The sequence below is a fragment of the Schistocerca piceifrons genome, chromosome 6 (genome assembly GCF_021461385.2).
Source record: "Schistocerca piceifrons isolate TAMUIC-IGC-003096 chromosome 6, iqSchPice1.1, whole genome shotgun sequence".
NCBI classification, from domain to species: domain Eukaryota; kingdom Metazoa; phylum Arthropoda; class Insecta; order Orthoptera; family Acrididae; genus Schistocerca; species Schistocerca piceifrons.
In genome coordinates, this window is record NC_060143.1 from 589,437,770 (window position 1) to 589,455,983 (window position 18,214).

The window sequence follows — 18,214 nt, forward strand, 5'->3', positions numbered from 1 at the left end:
CAGTAGCTGGTGGCAGAGTGAAGGATTCAGGGTCATCTATATCCTCCCCACCACCACCAGCCTATCTGAACTACACAGATGGGAGCTATCCTTAAAACACATCCTCCACTCCTGTAATCATCGTGGCCTCAATCTCTGTTAACCTAATGTGCCTGCACCGTCCACCCAAAAGCTCCCCTTCCTCTGTCCTGTCATTCCCTCGAAATCTTCAGCGTGCACTGCTCCTCACTGGCTCTGATAACCATGCATCACATGCCTGGACTGTGTTCTTGCCACCCCTCATAGTCCTAGGCAGCAAACCAGCTGTCTCCCTCCAAGCTGCTAACCAACCACCCACAACCACTCTCCAAGTCTCTCTCTCCCTCTGTCCATCCCACTTGACACTACCCCCACCACTACCTAGTCTACCTGCAAAAATGCAGCATTGGCACTGTTTTCCAGCAGGCATAGACATGTGTATGCAAGCGTGTTTCCTCTGTGCAGCTTACTTTCTAGCTCAAAATAAGAGTTACTTCAAGAGCTAGTGAGTTTTCTTTCTTTTTGCGTGTGCCTATCGATGACTCTACACTTTTGCTTTTTGGTGTGTGGGCTCCTTTAATCCAAAAGTATCTGTGACAGAACTTTCCTAAACGTTTATCTACAGTACTGAATTTCTCAACTATACTACAGACGCTTATACACAGTAGATTAACTAAAGTCCTTGAGACACACAATATTCAAAGCTGTGAGGACGGGGCGTAAGTCGTGCTTGGGTAGCTCAGTTGGTAGAGCACTTGCCCGCGAAAGGCAAAGGTCCCGAGTTCGAGTCTCGGTCCAGCACGCAGTTTTAATCTGCCAGGAAATTTCACATCAGCGCACACACCGCTGCAGAGTGAAAATCTCATTCTGGGCACAATATTCAGTTTATAAATGTATTCAATTTATACATGAATACAATGTTCCAATAATGGAAATATAAAGAAACATCTATTTCTGGCCTAACACAATCCATTACAGATGCAGTACACAAATGAAACTGTGTAGCTGCTACGTTTCTGGATTTGGCTAAAGCTTCTGAAACAATGACCCACACAGCTCTAATGTGGAAACTTTAAAACTATGGCATACATGAACATGCAGCACAATGGATAAAATCACATGTTGGCAATAGGAAGCAACATGTTACAACAGATCACAGTTGTTCAGTCTCTTTATAAAGAACAATAAATATTGAGCACTGATGACGACATCAGTAAATGCAGAAAAAATTGGAAACACTTGAAACAAGCACATTTATCTCAACAAATAACACAGTTAATGGCTCATATAAATTGTCTCTTTTGATTACGTCCATGTTCATGTTGTTTACTAATAAATAAAAAGCAGGTCACGCAGATAATATCTGTAAGTGAAACAATACCAGAAGAAGTTTCTGGGTAAAAGTTTTGGGTACTGTGTTAGACAATAACATCCAAAGGAGATAACATGTAGAGCATGTCTGCTATACGTACTGTAGTACTTATCACAAAGTACCTTTCACATTAAGCTAGTAAACAACATCTGTATACAGTACACCACTGACTTTTTAACAATACATACAGTATGGAATTACTGTATAGGGAATCTCCAGCAGCATGAACACAAAAAAGAATGTGCACTGGGAAAAAAGCAAAGTCGTTAGGATCAATGTGAATAAAAATCTAAGAGACTCATGCAGAGGTGTTTTCCATAATCTAAAAGTATTAAATTTTTCATCTATGTACACTTACAGAACAACAGTGTCATTAATAAAAGACAATACATTATTTGCAAAAAATGCTGAGGTCCATTCTTATGACACAAGAAATAAATATCAGCTGAAAAGTATACCATACAGAAAGAGTTGTTGAAAAAGGACCAGAGCAGTCAGGTGCACAACTGGCACAGTGGTAGCTAAGAATCTACGAGACAGTGTAAATGAGAAGACGTTCCAGAAATTTCTTTAAGATACTCAATGCAAAAAGATTTTTACAGTGTAGAGGAGTATATATGTAAACAAAGGGGACTGTTTTTATCATCATTACATATTATAGTTACATATGTGAAAGAGTGAGTGAAAATGATCCATGAATATAATACACACATAAGGTAAATTATAGAAAGTCCCATATGTTGTCCAAAGTCTGTGCTGCAAACAGCTGATATAAAGAGTATTTAAGTAACTCTAAGGCCCAAACATAAATACAAATGTAACTACACACAATTAATACCTCTTATTCAAATTTTTGTTTTGCTTTGTAGCATGTACGATAAATATGTTAGACATTGGATTAATAATTACATGCATGCCTGAAAGAAATCAATTCACTGACCACAAATTCCTTGACATCAGCAACATTAGGTATAGATCTACTAGCCGATAGTGACATGTGAAAATCTGTGCTGGTCTGTGACTCAAATGAAAATTTCCAGCTTATTGCGAGTTGTCGCCTTAACCACATAGACTGGCCCAGCCCAAATCCAGGTTCGAGTCCCAATCCAGCACAGATTTTCACATGCCGCTATTGGCTAGTAGATCTATACCTAATACAGCTGATGTCAAGGAAACCACAATCAGTGAATTAATTTCAAAACATTAAATTATAAGCGGACTTGTCCTATCTAATGAGGTATGTTCAAAGAGTATTGCACCTTCTCCTTTCCTGTGTAAACCAATGAAGTGTGGGAGACTAGTTTCAGTGGAGATTTGGTAGGAGACATTCACACTCATTCATGAATTTTTTCCCACCTGCAGAAAGTCAGTCACTGGCAGATGGGCTATGAGTGAGGACAACTCATCAGATTCCAGTTAAGATGTAAAATGAAGGAAAAAATGACAATGCATCAAATTCTACCAAAAGCTTGGTGATACCCAAGTGGAAACCATTCACAAAATTCAACAAGTTTTTGGGGATGATGTCACAAACAACTTACATATAAACGAGCAGTACGACTACTTCAAAGATGGCCGCACTTCAATGGACAGCAAATTGCCTTGACGCAGACCCTCAACAAGCCGAAACAACAATGTTGCTGAGTAAGTTTTTTTTTTTTAATTTTTTTTTTAATTATGGTTTTAGGGCACAAAACTGCTACGAGCATAAGCGCCCATTCTGTGTCTTAGTGAGAGGTAAAAAACCAAAAGTTAAATCAGCAGCAATAGGAGTGAAACTCCAGGAGGAGGGAAACTAAAAATGGAAGGAAATCTTAGAACACTGCTATTGAAGCAGGGGGGAGGGGGGAGGGGGGAGGGGGGGGGGGGGGGGGGTACACACGATCGCCTGAGCGTGTGTCAACTGCTAAAAGGTAAGGTATATCAGGTGACTGCTGTAAACAGGTGTGTAGCAGGTTCAAATAGGGGCACTAAAGTAAAAGGTGTCTCACCATCCACAGCTGAGAACAGTGGGGACAAAGAGGGGGAGGATCGCCACTTAAAAGCTGTTGATGGCAGTGGCCAATACGAAGTGTAGTTAAAATTACCTCCTCCCAACAACGAGGCCGGGAGGAAGAGGTCGAAGCACAGGGAAGAAGTTTTATGTCCCATAATTTATTATTGGGAAGTGCAGACCAATGTGTGTGCCATAAAAGAGCAACACCACAACATAAAACGCTATGTACATAGGCAAAGGGAACCATGCAAACAGCAGGCTGAGGAACAGAGACTGCAGCCTTTGCCACTATATCAGCTGCCTCGTTTCCACAGATACCAATGTGCCCTGGGATCCAGAGATGCCCCCCCCCCCCCCCCCCCAAGTGGAGCATGTGGAGGCAGTCCTGAATCCAGTGGACCAGAGGGTGGACAGGATAAAGAGTTTGGAGGCTGAGAAGGGAGCTGAGTGAACCCGAGCATATAATATACTGTATCTGGATGTATTGGACAGCATAAAGCTCCGCAGGAAAAACTGAACACTGGTCATGAAGCCGAAATCTAATAAGGGTGTTGCCAACAATATAGCCACTCCCGGCACCAAAGGTAGTCTTGGAGCTATCAATCTAAATACAGGTAACATCCTCCATTCGTGTGCATACAGCAGCAAATGCCGAAAATAAACTATATGGGGGGGGGGTACGAGGGGGGGGGGGGGGTACTATCCTTGGGAAGCTGGCAAAAGTCACGGAGAAGGCAGGTCCAGGGGTGAAGCCGAGGTGGCCCCATTTGTCGAGAAAGTTTTAGGAAATTGGAAAGAAAGTGAACGTAAGAGTTGACAGAAGTGGACACCCAGTAGTAGTAGTAGTAGTAGTAGTAGTAAGGAAGGACGGCCTGCGTAGCCCAAATCCAAGGAGACGTCAAAGAAAAGAGCATAGGTCAGATGAGCAGGCATGGAAGACAGATGAATAGTGTAACAACTCAGAAGGACAGCTCGCTGATTGCACAGCAGAGGTTCAGCAGTCTCAGTGTAAAGGCTCTTCAGTCACTAAACGCATTCCACGGGGGTGGACAGAGTCTAGATGCCGAAGAATAGACAGCCGGGCAGATCAGTAAACTATGCTTCCATAGTCAAATTTTGAGCACACTTAAGCATGATATAGGTGGAGTAGGACCATTCAGTCCGCTCACCAGGAGGTACCACTCAGAAGACGGAAGGTGTTGAGGAATTGCAGACAGCGAGTCGATAGATATGAAACATGGGAAGACCAGCACAGTTTTCACTCAAACGTAAGTCCCAATAATTTGGTGACGTTCACGAATGGAAGGTCGATAGGGCCTAGATGTAGGGAAGGCGGATAAAACTCAAACTCTGTACGACGCCAAAAATTTCCACAAACGGTCTTACTGGGAGAAAATTGGAAGCCGGTATCAAAGCCCCACGAGTGGAGGCAATCGAGACGTCCTTGAAGATGTCGTTTAAGAAGGCTGGTCCGTTGAGAGCTGTAGTAGATTGCAAAACCATCGACAAACCCGAGACATTGGGAAGGAGACAATACATAATTGGATTTATGGCGATGGCAAACAGTACAAAACTTAGCACGGAGCCATGGGGAACCCCATTTTCTTGGGAGACAGTAAAGGAAAGAGTAGTGTTCACCTGCACCTTAAATGTGCACTCTGTCATAAATTCATGCATGAAAAGGGGTAGCTGACCTCAGAATCCCCAAGAGAACAGTGTGCAGAGGATGCCTGACCCTCAACAGGTATTGTATGCCCTCTCCAGATCAAAAAATATAGCTACTGTTTGACGTTTCCTGAGAAAATTGCTTATGATATAAGTGGAGAGAGCAACAAGATGGTCAACTGTGGAACAATGCTTTTGGAAACCACACTGGGCAGGTGAAAGGTTTCAGGACAACAGCCACCAGCCCGAATGGCAATTTACGATATGCTCCTAAACATTATATACACTACTCCTGAGAGAAAGGGGCGATAGCTAGAGGGGAGATGTTTGTCCTTTCCAGGTTTTGGAACAGGAATGAAAATAGCATCCCGCCATCTTTTGGGAAAGGTACTGTCAGTCCAAATTTGATTACAAAGGTGGAGGATGTACACAGACTATGGTATTATAAATACAGCAACATTTGGACATGGATGCCATTCGGTCCCAGGGCGGAAGTGTGAGAGGAAGGTGGTACGTGTTGGGAGTTCCCACATAGAAAAAACGGTACTATGGCTTCCGTGATTTTGATAGGAGAAAACAAGAGGTCGCACTTCCGAAGCTCGTTTCTTCGGGAGAACGGCTGGTGGGTAATTTGAAGAGCTCAAAATCTCAGTAAAGTGTTGACCCAATGAGTTAGAAATTGCAACTGGGTCCACTAAGGTATCATGCGTGACAGTGAGGCCAGAGATCAGGGAGGAACTAGACACACCAGATAACCGCTGAATTCGACTCCAAACTGTAGGCGAGGGAGTGAAGGTTTTAAAGGAGCTGGTAAGGATGTCCCAGCTTGCCTTCTTGCTATCACAGATGATGCAATGGCATCGTGCATGTAATTGCTTACAGCGGATACAGTTGGCCAACATAGGATGATGGCGGAAAACGCAGAGAGCACGTTTCCACTCACATATTGCATCACGGCATGCTTTGTTCCACCAAGGAACTGGAGGAGGGGAGCGAAAAGATAGATATGAGGCATTGAACATTCGGCGGCTGTTAGAATAACTTCTGTAACATGAATGACCTATTGTCGATGCTAGGAAATTGATGGTCATCGCCTCGTGATGACTGGGTGTTGTGTGATGTCCTTAGATTAGTTAGGCTTAAGTAGTTCTAAGTTCTAGGGGAGTTATGACCATAGATGTTGAGTCCCGTAGTGCTCAGAGCCATTTTTTTGATGGTCATCAAATGTTGCTAGAGAGGAGAAAAGTGTCCAATCGGCTTGGGAAACCTGCTAGCGTCTTGGCGCTTAAATGGCAGTTGTGACTGTAATCAAACGACACATGGAAAACGGTTACTCAAGTGTGTAACAGCAAGAGCAAACCATTTAAAGCACCGAGCTAAAAGAACAGTACCAACCGAAAGGTCCAAATGAGAGTAGCGAATTCTGTGGATATTCCAATCATTAATTGACATGGGGTGGACAGAAAAGGGGAAAAAAATGCACCTCTGTTGCAGGCAACTCAACGACTGCTGACAGCCAGTGGCCAATGGTGTAGAACAGCATTCAGCCAAAGGAAGAAGATCCTGATCCATAGGTTGTTCGGGGGCAGCTCCTGCCGCCAGCGATCGGCTGATGGATCGGCCGCCTGCACGTGCCTCTCAGTGACACAGAAGAAGGCTGAGGGTGGCTACCGCTGGGTGGCACTGTAGAAGAGACACGCCATGGCGGCGAAGGAGAGGAACTGTTTTTCTTATGAGCCTCCTTGGAAGCAGGGCACTGACATGAGGGAGGAGTCGATGGTTGGAGGTCTAGGTACGTATAAAATCTTCACGAGCAGGCTCTTTTTTGGAAGTATGGGTGTCCGATTTTGGGGCCTGTGATTTAGCAGCAGACTATGAAGGTTGAGCCTACGAGTGAGTAGGTGACAGTGGGGAGGTAGAATGGGCAATCTCTGGGTTCGCCGAACTTACAACCGTGGCGCTGAAAGTGAGATCCCAAGTCTCCGTGGCTACCTCCTCAGTAGGTCTAGGAGATGCTCCCACTGGGAGCACAGTGGGATTTCTACTGGCAAATAACGTACGAGTGGCAAAGGTAGACACCTTTTCCTTCACTCGGATTTGCTGAATAATTCATTCATCTTTAAAAATAGGACAATCTCTAGAGGAAGCCTCCACTAGGATGCTGATCATGGGGCTAGTCTGAAAGGCACCAGTTGCCAGTTGTAGGACCAGTCGTCAGTTGTACCTCGCAGTCCAGCATCTGTAACATGATGTGAGAGGCATCAAAGAGCACTGGGGTGCAACCAACATGTCCGCTTTAGTTGACAGAGATGGGGAAGCCACATCAACTGGGGATCAAAGATCAATCCCAAAAAACAATGAGAGTCCATCACACTGAGGGACTGGCTATCAAGGTACAGATTCAAACGGGGATGGACTGTATGGTGGCAACACAATTGTATAACACAGGTCTTAGCAGCTGGAAAATGGAAGCCGTGAGTGAGAGCCCATGACTGCACTCAGTGTACTATTCCCTGCAGTCTGCAATCAACAACACTCATAACGGAAGAACAAAAATAAATACAAAAGTCATCAGCATACAAGAAGGGGGACACTGCAGGAGCCATAGTTGTGACAAGACCATTAGTCATGAAAAAGAGAGGGATTCAGGTATGGGAGGTGCAGCCCTGTACCTGAAAAGTGTCACACAAACGAAAGTTCCATATAACAATCAGGAACGGGCCATAGAAGCCTCACTTGTGTACAGTGGCATGAATGTGGCATGAAGCTTTATGCAGATTGAAGAAGACTGCATGCAACAAGGTGATGACGCTAGAAAAAAGCCATTCAGATAGCAGAGTCCCCGCTAACTGATCTGCAGTAGAGTGGCCTCGGCAAAAACCACTCTGGTTCAAAGAAAAAATGTCGTGGGACTCAAGGATCCAATACAGTTTTCGACTCACCGTTCATCCAAATAACTTGGAGAGGACACTGGTTAACTTACAGTTGGTTGGTTTAGAGGCGGGAGAAGGTACCAAACTACGGGGTCATCGGTCCCTTGTTCCTAATCAAACAATGCCACAAGTGTGAGAATAAAACGACGAAACACGTAACATAGAACGGAAAGAAAGAAAAAGTCACAAGAACGAAGGGAAGGCAACGAACACTAAAAGGAACAAAAGAGGACAAGAAAACAACAGAGAGACGCTAGAAACAGAAGAGAGTAAGACATGAAAGCAGATTACAGTGGCTGGCCAACCACGAGAATAAAAAGGGAAAGCCAGCCACTCTGCAACACATTAAAACCTCCACCCTAAAAGCACTAGGATGAAGGACACAGAGGGACAAAGGACATGCGTTAAAACCTACATAGAAGAATAAAACCCACTCTCACGGATAAAATGCAAATCTAAAGCCGCTGTCGAGGCATTGTTGCCCAACACCAAAGGCAGGGTGCTGGGAAAGTTAAAAGTCTGCCGCAGAGCGGCTAAAAGTGGGCAGTCCGGCAAGAGGTAGACGACTGTCATTTGGGAGCTACAGCGACACTGAGGTGGGTCCTTGCGACGGAGTAGGTAGTCACGCGTTCCTAGCCACATATGGCCAATGTGGAGCCGGCAGAGGACAACTGATTCCCTGTGAGAGGCCTGCACGGAAGACTCCCACACATTCATAGCCTCCTTAATGACAAGCAATTTGTTGTGCGTGCTGTTATGCCATTCCGTCTTCCAAAGCCAGAAAACCCAGCGGTGTAAGGCAGAATGCAGGTCAGCTTCGGAGACGCCTATCTCCAGAAGCGGTTTCCGTGTCGCCTGTTTCACCAGTCTGTTGGTGTGTCCTGGGGTCCACACAAACACCACGGAACAGTGGGTCTGTTCCAGGATATAGATGGACCCCTGAATGGACACTACCAGAGGGTGGCGAGGGTAGCACTGGTTGATAGCTTGTATGCTGCTCAATGAGTCAGTACAAAGGAGAAATGCCTCACCAGAGCAAGAGTGGATGTACTCAAGAGAATGAGATATGGCCGCCAGCTCTGCAGTAAAAACACTGCAGCCAACTGGCAAGGAGTGCTGCTCAGTATGTCCTCCATGAACATATGCAAAGCCTATGTGACCATCAGCCATTGAGCCGTCAGTGTAAATCACTTAAGAGCCCCGGAACATGTCAAGAATCGAGAGGGAGTGACAGCAGAGAGTGGCGGGGTTAATAAGAGTCCTTAGGGCCGTGCAAAAGGTCCAGACAAAGCTGCAGCTGAGGCGTACACAATGGAGGCAGACACGAACGGACCGCAAGTAGAGGTGGTAAAGGGAAGGACTCCAGTTCAGAGAGAATGGAACCGCACGCGAATCGCAATCGTTAGCCCCGATCTGGGCCGCCGATGCGGGAGATGGACTGCCGCAGGCGGGAAAAGGAGACGGTACTTTGGATGCTCGGGGAACTACGAATGTGTGGGCTGTAACTGGCAAGCATTTGCGCACATCTGATCTGCAGTGGAGGGACATCAGCCTCCACCAGTACACTGGTCACCGGACTTGACCTAAAAACTCCTGTCACTAATCGAACCCCACAGTGGTGCACAGGGTCAAGCAAATGCAATGCTGAAGGTGCTGCCGAACCATAAACCACACTCCCATAGTCAATTCTGGATTGGACAAAGGCTCTGTAGAGCTGCAGTAGCATACAGCGATCTCCACCCTTATTTGGTGCTGCTCAGGCAACTGAGGGCACTGAGGTGCTGCCATCACTTCTGCTTAAGCTGACAGAGATGAGGGTATCGAGTCTATCGAGCATCAAAAACCAGTCCTAGCAACTCATATGTCTCCACTACAGTGAGTGGATCGTCATTAAGGTAAAATGCGGGTTCCGGACGAACGGTACGACGCCGACAGAAGTGCACGACACACGACTCTGCAGCTGAAAACTGGAAGCTGTGGGCTAGAGCCCATGACTACGCCTTGTGGATGGCTTCCTGGAGGTGCCGCTCAGCAACAACAGTACTGGACCAGCAGTACGAAATGCAGAAGTCGTCTGCATACAGAGAAGGTGAGACGTAGTACCCAACAGCTGCTGCTAGACCGTTAATGGCCACTAAAAATAGAGAGACACTCAATACAGAGCCCTGTGGGACTCCATTCTCCTGGATACGGATGGAACTATGCGAGTCACCAACTTGGACACGGAAAGTACGGAGCGACAGGAAGTTTTGGATCAAAATCGGGAGTGATCCCCGCATACCCCACTCGTACAATGTGGCAAGGATATGATGTCTCCAAGTCGTGTCATATGCTTTAAGTAACCGTATGTTCCAGCAGCTTACAAAGAACGTTGGTCAGACTGATGGGCCAATAGCTATCCACATCGAACGGGTTTTTATCCGGTATGAGCACCGGAAGGATGGTGCTCTAGCGCCACTGTGACGGAAAGATGCCATCGCACCAGATCCGGTTGAAGATGATGAGAATATGTCGCTTGTTGTCAGATGAGGGATGTTTAATCATCTGGCTGTGGATGTGATCAGGCCCAGGGGCTGTGTCGGGGCAATGTGCAAGGGCACTGAGGAGCTCCCACTCTGTAAATGGGGCGTTATAGGATTCACTGCAGGGTTTAGTGAATGAGAGGATGTTCCCTTCCAGCCGCCGTTTGAGTGTGTGAAAGGCTGGGGGGTAATTCTCCGATGCAGAGGCTCGAGCAAAGTGCTCAGCAATCGCGTTTGCATTGGTACATAACTCATCATTTACGGTAACACTGGAGACAGTTGTTGGTGCCTAGTACGCAGAAGACGTTTGATCTTTGCCCAGACTTGGGAAGGTGACATGTGGCACCCAATGGTGGAGACGTATCTTTCCCAATGCTCCTCCTTCCGTTGTTTGATAGGGTAGTGAACACGGGCACAGTGCCGTTTAAAGGCTATGCGGGGCTCCAGAAAAGGGTGCTGCTTATGCCGCCGTAGAGCTTGCCGACGCTCCTTAATTGCGTCAGTGACTTCCGGCGACCACCGAGGGACTGCCTTAAGCCTCGGGCACCCTGAAGAGCGAGGGATCGCGTTTTCTGCCGCAGAAGCAATTGTACTAGTGACCTGCTCAAACATCACATCGATGTTACCGTGTGGAGGAGATTCAGCGGTGACAGCAGAGGTGAAAGTTCCCCAGTCCACCTTGTTCAAAGCCCATCTGGGCAGGCGTCTGTGCACCAGACACTGGGGCAGTGACAGGAAGGTGGAGAAGTGGTCACTACCACACAGGTCGTCATGTGCTCTCCAGTGGATAGATGGGAGAACTCCTGGGCTGCAAATTGACAAATCAATGGCGGAGTAACTACCATGAGCCACACTGAAATGTGTGGCGGCCCCAGTATTTAAGAGGCAGAGATTGAATTGCGACAGTAAAGTTTCGACATCTCTGCCTCGGCCAGTAAGCATGGTACCACCCCACAAGGGGTTATGGGCATTAAAATGTCCCAGAAGTAGGAAAGGTTTAGGGAGTTGATCAATCAGTGCAGCTAATACATTCTGAGGTACTGCACTAACAGAGGAATATATACATTGTATACAGTTATTTCCTGTGTTGTCCTTACTCTGACAGCCACAGCTTCAAGAGGGGTTTGAAGGGGCACATGTTCACTACAGACCGAGTTTAAGACATAAACGCAAACTCCACCTGACACTCGATTACACTTGCTATGGTTCCTGCAATATCCCTTATAGCCGCGGAGGGCACGGGACCACATTGCTGGGAACCAGGTTTCCTGGAGGGCAATGCAGATAGCAGGTGTAAAGCTTAACATTTGCCGTAGCTCAGCCAGGCGGTGGAAAAAACCACCGCAGTTCCACTGGAGGATGACATCGTGAGACTGGGAAGGCATGGAACATTCAATGAGGCAGTTTATGCCTCAGAATCACCTGCTGCCACCAACTTACTGCCTGAGCAGTCTATATCCGAAGTGTCTGAGGGTCTGGCGAGATCTAGGTCCTCAGCGGATGTCAAAATCTCCACCCCATCCTTAGCTGCAGAGCTGGTAGGTAGCAGTGGTGTGGGTGCCACCGGAATTTCCTTGGTCTTAGGGGTTTTCTTTTTGGATTTCTCTCACTGCTCCTTGAGTTTCCCTTGCTGGGAGGACTTCACTGGTTCAGTCTCCAGAACTGAGGATGAGTGTGAATCCCTAGGACCAGCTGCTTTTGAGCTCTTCAGTCACTGCCGGGTGTTGTCTTTCCCACTGGATGAAACCAAGAAAGGGAGTGACCCAAGGGACCCCTTCCTAGCTAGAGAAGGCGAAGAAGGCTTACGCCTTGCTGGCTTAGAAGTGGGGACAGACGTCCCTGATGGTTGGGGGGTGTTGCTCCCAAAGTAGGTGGTGCAGGAGCAACAGGGAGGGAAATGCCCCCCCACCATCAAGGAGGCAGGTGTAGTCTTCCGGCTCTGAGATGTGACCTAGGATGGCGGAGCTGATGAAGCCAGAACTGTTGTAGCAGCGGCATAAGACGATGTCATACACGCAGGATGCAGGCGTTCAAATTTTCTCTTAGCTTCAGTATAGGTCAGTCTGTCCAGGGTCTTGTACTCCATGATTTTCCTTTCTTTCTGGAGAATCCTGCAGTCAAGCAAGCAAGGCGAATGGTACTCTCAGCAGCTGACACAGATGGGAGGCGGTGCACATGGAGTATTGGGATGTGATGGGTGTCCGCAATCTCGGCATGTGACGCTGGAAGTACAGCAGGAAGACATATGGCCGAATTTCCAGCACTTAAAGCACCACATCGGGAGAGGGATATAGGGCTTTACATCACACTGGCAGACCATCACCTTGACCTTCTTGGGCAATGTATCACCCTCAATGGCCAAGATAAAGGGACCAGTGGCAACCTGATTATCCTTTGGACCCGGTGAACACGCCGGATGAAATGTACACCTCAGTGCTCTAAATTGGCACGCAGCTCATTGTCGGACTGCGAAAGAAGGTCTCTGTGAAATATGATACCCTGCACCATATTTAAGTTCTTATGGGGCGTGATGGTTACAGAAACATCCCCCAGCTTGTCACAAGCAAATAACTCCCGTGACTGGGCAGAGGATGCTGTTTTGATCAAGACTGACCCAGATCTCATTTTGGACAAGACCTTCGCCACCCTGAACTTGTCCTCTAAATGCTCAACAAAAAACTGAGGTTTCAGCAACATGAAAGATTCCCCGTCAGCTCTCGAACATACAAGGTACCGGGGCGAATAAGATCCACTGCCATCCTTAGCCTGGTGTTCCTCCCATGGTGTGGCCAGGGATGGGGAACAATTTGGGGTCATACTTCTGTGCATTGAATTGAGCTTGTGATCGCTTAGAGACTGCTGGTGCTTCACCACCAGCAAGAGATGATGGACTACGCTTCATCGTATGTCATCCGACCTGATGCCACCCACTCCGACCAGGAGCCCTCCCCACGGGGGCCAACCAGCAGCAGCAAAAGCCACCTTGCAAGATGGCCATTGCCGGGAGTCCCAATGCCCCAAGGGGATGGGCATCTACCCCTTGGCATACGTAGGGAGTTAATGGCGCAGCATCAGCAGGGCAATCCCTGTGTGGTCAGGGGGCTACAACCAACAGGGTACATATCGGCCCCACCACAATGTACTAGCTACCGTGCTGGATATCAGGTGCAAAGAAGTCCACAGTCATCGTCGACGCAGAAATCGACACTGCATAATTCATGGTGGAAAACGCACCCAGGAAGGAGTCCTCGCCCAAGAGATGGAGAATGGGCAGGATTGCGATGTGACGACGAGAAAGTGGGCTAAAGATCTCAATGCATGATGGACACGATGCACCTTGTAAGGTGCCTTTCCCCAATTGGCTCGCTCTTTGGGAAAAATTTTGAAGAATGGAGGTCAAACCCTACAGGGGACCATCACATAAAGGCCGAAACATGTGAAACTCCTTCTAGTCGCCTCGTACGCCAGTCAGGAATATCTCGGGCCTTTTCTCACCCCCTGACCCGCAGCGGGGACTGGTTAACTTATTGGACAATAGCTGTCCACCTGAAGAAGCAGTTTACCCAATTTCAAAATTGGAATAACAACAGTTTCTCACCACTGCAAAGGGACTTCCTCCTCATTTCAGGGACAATTACAAAGGAGAGTCCGGGCCGGTGAGGATAACACTATTCAAGGAAATTCCTGGGACACCTGTAGGAGGGCGGCAGTCAAAAATGTGCCTGGTTGTAGCCATGTTCTGTGAAGAGGGAGTATAAGGCCCTATGGCAGCAACGTATCATTTGAAAGAAATCTGTTTCTGGCATTCAATAAGATAAGAGGCCCAGGTATGAAGCCATTTATAGATCAAGAGGTGGTCGAGAGATGGATGCTGTTTGTAGTGTTGGAGGGCACGACAGTGGCCTTTAATAGTCACAGAATTTTGGGGAAGACCACCAAGAAACAGTCATCTATCAGGGAGAACCCACGGAAGAAGGAATCGCGAAAGCAGCTGCTGAAAGGATGGTATTTGTCAAACTCTGTACAGACTTATCAATTCTGTCATGTGGTGGAGCAGTTGGGGTGGCAGCCTAGGAAATGGCATCCAAATCTGCATTAGTAATGGCACATCTGGCAGGGGGTCCTGGCAAGTGATGCTGGGGTAAAGTTAAGATGATGATCGCTGTTGCACAAATTGTCACGACCTCCCCGAATGAGGAGGAATCTGGGATGCAGATGGAAAAATCAATGACTGAGAAAGTACTGTGTGCCACACTAATGTGTGGGGACTTCAGTGTCGAGGAGACAGAGATCTTGCCCCACCAGCAGGTCTTTAACAATCCTGCCCCAGTCAGTGGTTGCAGTACTGCCCCACAGGGTGTTACGGGCATTAAAGTCCCCAAGGACGAGGAAGGAGGAGGGAGTTGTCAAGAGCGCAAGAAGAGTCCGTGTGGACCAACGTACAGACACCACCAGAGACTCGCAAAGGGCCAACCTGGTTCCAGCAGAAGGCCTGGAAACCAGGAAGAGTTGGCAAATGAGTATCAGCCAAATGAGATTTCTGCAATACAACACAAGCTACAGAGTAAAGAGGAAGAAATGAATTCAATTCAGGAAGGTGACAATAATAAGCATTACAGTTCCATTGGAGGAGGGTAGTAGAAGAGGCTGGCTGGACATCAAATAAGGCAGAATCTGCCAGTGTCCGTCATTGGTAAGGATGGAGTGACATCCATGAATGTAAGATCAAATCCTGACTGAGAGGAGGGGGCACCAGAGGGACCTCATTCCGATACTTACGGGTCACCATCTTTTCCATCACAGTGTGAGAGGGGTGCGGTCAGGAAGACAGCCAGCCACAGCAATATCAGCATCCAAAAGAGAACTAGCAGCCTCGACGCCCACAGAGTACAGGTCCCGTGTGCAACTTGAAGCAACAGGCTTCTTGTCCTGGAGGTGCCAGGAAAGGAGATTCTTAGAAGGAGCCCCATCCCCGGCAGGTTCCAGGGAAGAGGGTTTCTTCTTCGGCTGAGAAGAAGGAGCAGTTATATGAGGGGAGGGAATGGGAATTGCCGGGGAGGAGTAAAGGGAAGGCAGACAGGATTGAGGAAGGGAGACAGTCAAATTTCTCTCGTGCCTCGGACTAGGATAGAGGGTTGGGAGTTTTGATTTCCTGAACTTTACTTTCCTTTTTATAGGTCTGGCAGCCCGATGAACGAGGAGAAGGCGTGCCACAACAGTTCGTGCAGTTGGGAAGTGGGGTACAAGGACTCCCCACATGGAGAGGGCGGCTGCAGTAACTGCAAGTACGATTTGCCTCACATCGTGAAGCTAAGTGACCAAAACAGAGATACCAGAAACAGCGCTCTGGAGGTGGCGTGTAGGGCTTCGTGTCACAACAGTGAACTATAACTTTTGACTTTTTCAGGAAGGTTACCCCCTCAAGAGCCAGGATGAATGTGCCAGTATCAACGCAATTGTTCTTAGGACCTCTCTGGACCTGCCGGATGAAATGAATGCCATGCCATGCCAGATTAGCCCTGGGTTCCTCGTCACATTGAAGGAGGTGGTCCGTATGGGAGATAATGCCCCACGTGATATTTAAGGACTGGTGAGGAGTGAAGCTCATTAGGATGTCTCCTAAGTGCTCACAAGAACAAATGCAAGGCAACTGACTGGCAGAAGAGATTTTAATCAGTAGGGAACCAGATCGCATGTTTCTAACTGAGTCAAGTTCATAAAACTTATCTTCAATATGTTCTAAAAAAAGAGTGGTTCAGTAGCAGCAAAAGCCTCCCCATCTGTCCTGGAACAAGTCGAGTAATGGGGAAAGGGTTTTGCCCCAAGCCGGCAGGTGTGGGCTTCCTCCAAGGAAGTGGCCAGGAAGGGGAAGGCCGTGGAAGGAACTGTGAGGGTTGAGAGAGAACCCTTCCTGTCTGAAGAGATGGCCACAAAAGAGCAGCAAGGATGGAGCTCAGCTTCACACATGGTTTGTTTTCCCCGGTACCACCCACTCAGATCACTGTGGGCCCTGTGTTGTCAGGGGGCTCAGCCAGACTGGTATAAATAGTCCCTGTACAGACTGGTTACATGTGCTGGTGACCTAGTGAGGGGGCAGGGCTACAGCGGGGAAGGGGAGAAGAAGGGGTGAGAGGGAAAGAGGAATCCACATCGGAGATGCCAGGGTTCTTCCCTACATGGATCACGTCACAGAAACTATTCAGAAAGTGAGGGTCAAATCCCAAGGGGGACCAAACAAGGCCAGTAAACAAGGGAAAGTGGAAACACAAGACACAAGAGTAAAAGGGAATAGTGGAACCGAGGGAATAGCCAGGCTGTCATGAAGGAAAACATCGTAGGTGAAAGGGGAGAGGGAGGGCAGAGGGCAGGAGGGAGAGGAGATAGGACGGAAAGGAATGGGTGCGGAGAAAGCAATGCAGCCTGGGAGGGAAGAAAGGCTGCAATAGTTCAGGGCACTGTACCCAAAAAAAAAAAAAAGAGCTGTGGGGCACCTGGAGGCTGAGCAAATGGGGACTTTGGTCAAGGGAGACCACTGTATCATAGTAAAAGCACCTGTGAACGAGATAGGGGTAAGCACTGGATTGGTACATTCAACTTTGACCGATGATTTGTGCATAAGGAAAATGTTTAAGAAATTTGCACAAAAATTGGTGGCATTGGAGCCAAAGCAACACTATCTGGAAATCACACAAGACGTGCCAAATAATGCAAACAGAATACCACGATTACAGGCAATGAGACATGGGTTTACTGATGTGAGTAAGAAACCAAGATGCAGTCATCGCAGTGGAAACAGCAGACATCGCCTAGGCCAAAAATTGCATGGCAGATTCATATTGATGTGAAGGTCACACTGACCATTTTCTTCGATTTTCGTGGGGTGTTACACTGACAGTACGTGCCAAGAGGGCAAACCATCACAAAGGAATAATAAAGGGTGTCTCACAGACAACACAACTTTTGAAATGCCCACTATTTCTGTTCTATTAAGTTCGCAGCACAGAATGCGGTGCAAGTGTGCCAGAAAGTTGTGCAAAGTTTCATCGGAAGTACAGGAGTGTGCCTGCAGTCGTGAAGGGCATCTGAGTAATATCATATTTTGTATACAATCACAGGTAGCATACAATGCAATAATACATAAATTAATTTGATTAAAAGATTTGTATGTTGTTACACACTCAATATGGGAAGGTCTATACCAGGTAGTCTTTCATCACCTTCGATACTCTCCTTACCAAACACACATTCTTGCAGTTAATCAGGCTCCTTAAACCCATGCCAAAAATGACCCTGAAAGGAACAAAACTTGAGTTGAGAGAATACATTGTGCAGAATGCGACAGCCTGGCTGATCACCGTTTCAAAAGATGTGTTCCAGAAATGTTTCCAACAATGGTAAGGGGGCTAAGATAAGTGTGTGCATTACCAACTACAATATTTTGAAGAGATTAGGGTTTAGTACCTCCAAATCAATAAATGTATTTCCGACAGCCAAACGTTTAATACTTTTTGAACACTCCTCGCAAATGTACACAATCCACACACAATGCATTTAAATGGGACCAAATAAAAACCAACTGATCTTATCTTTGGGTCACAGCAATTTAACATCAATTAAATGCAATCTTGGCTGTACTGTTTGAATAATGTGCTGTTTTTACCACTGCTGTCCAGTTTCAAGTTTGAAGTGTACACATACATGCAACCAT

General features: G+C 47.2%; 1 protein-coding gene and 1 non-coding gene across 2 annotated transcripts in view; one reads left to right on the top strand and one right to left on the bottom strand.

The window, feature by feature from the left end:
- LOC124802941 (testis-expressed protein 10 homolog) overlaps positions 1 to 18,214 on the bottom strand; it is a 150,986-nt gene that overhangs the window by 111,320 nt on the left and 21,452 nt on the right. The gene's annotated exons all lie outside the window — the stretch shown is intronic.
- Positions 747 to 823, top strand: Trnas-cga. Its single transcript has one exon. It is a non-coding gene; the product is annotated as a tRNA-Ser (tRNA).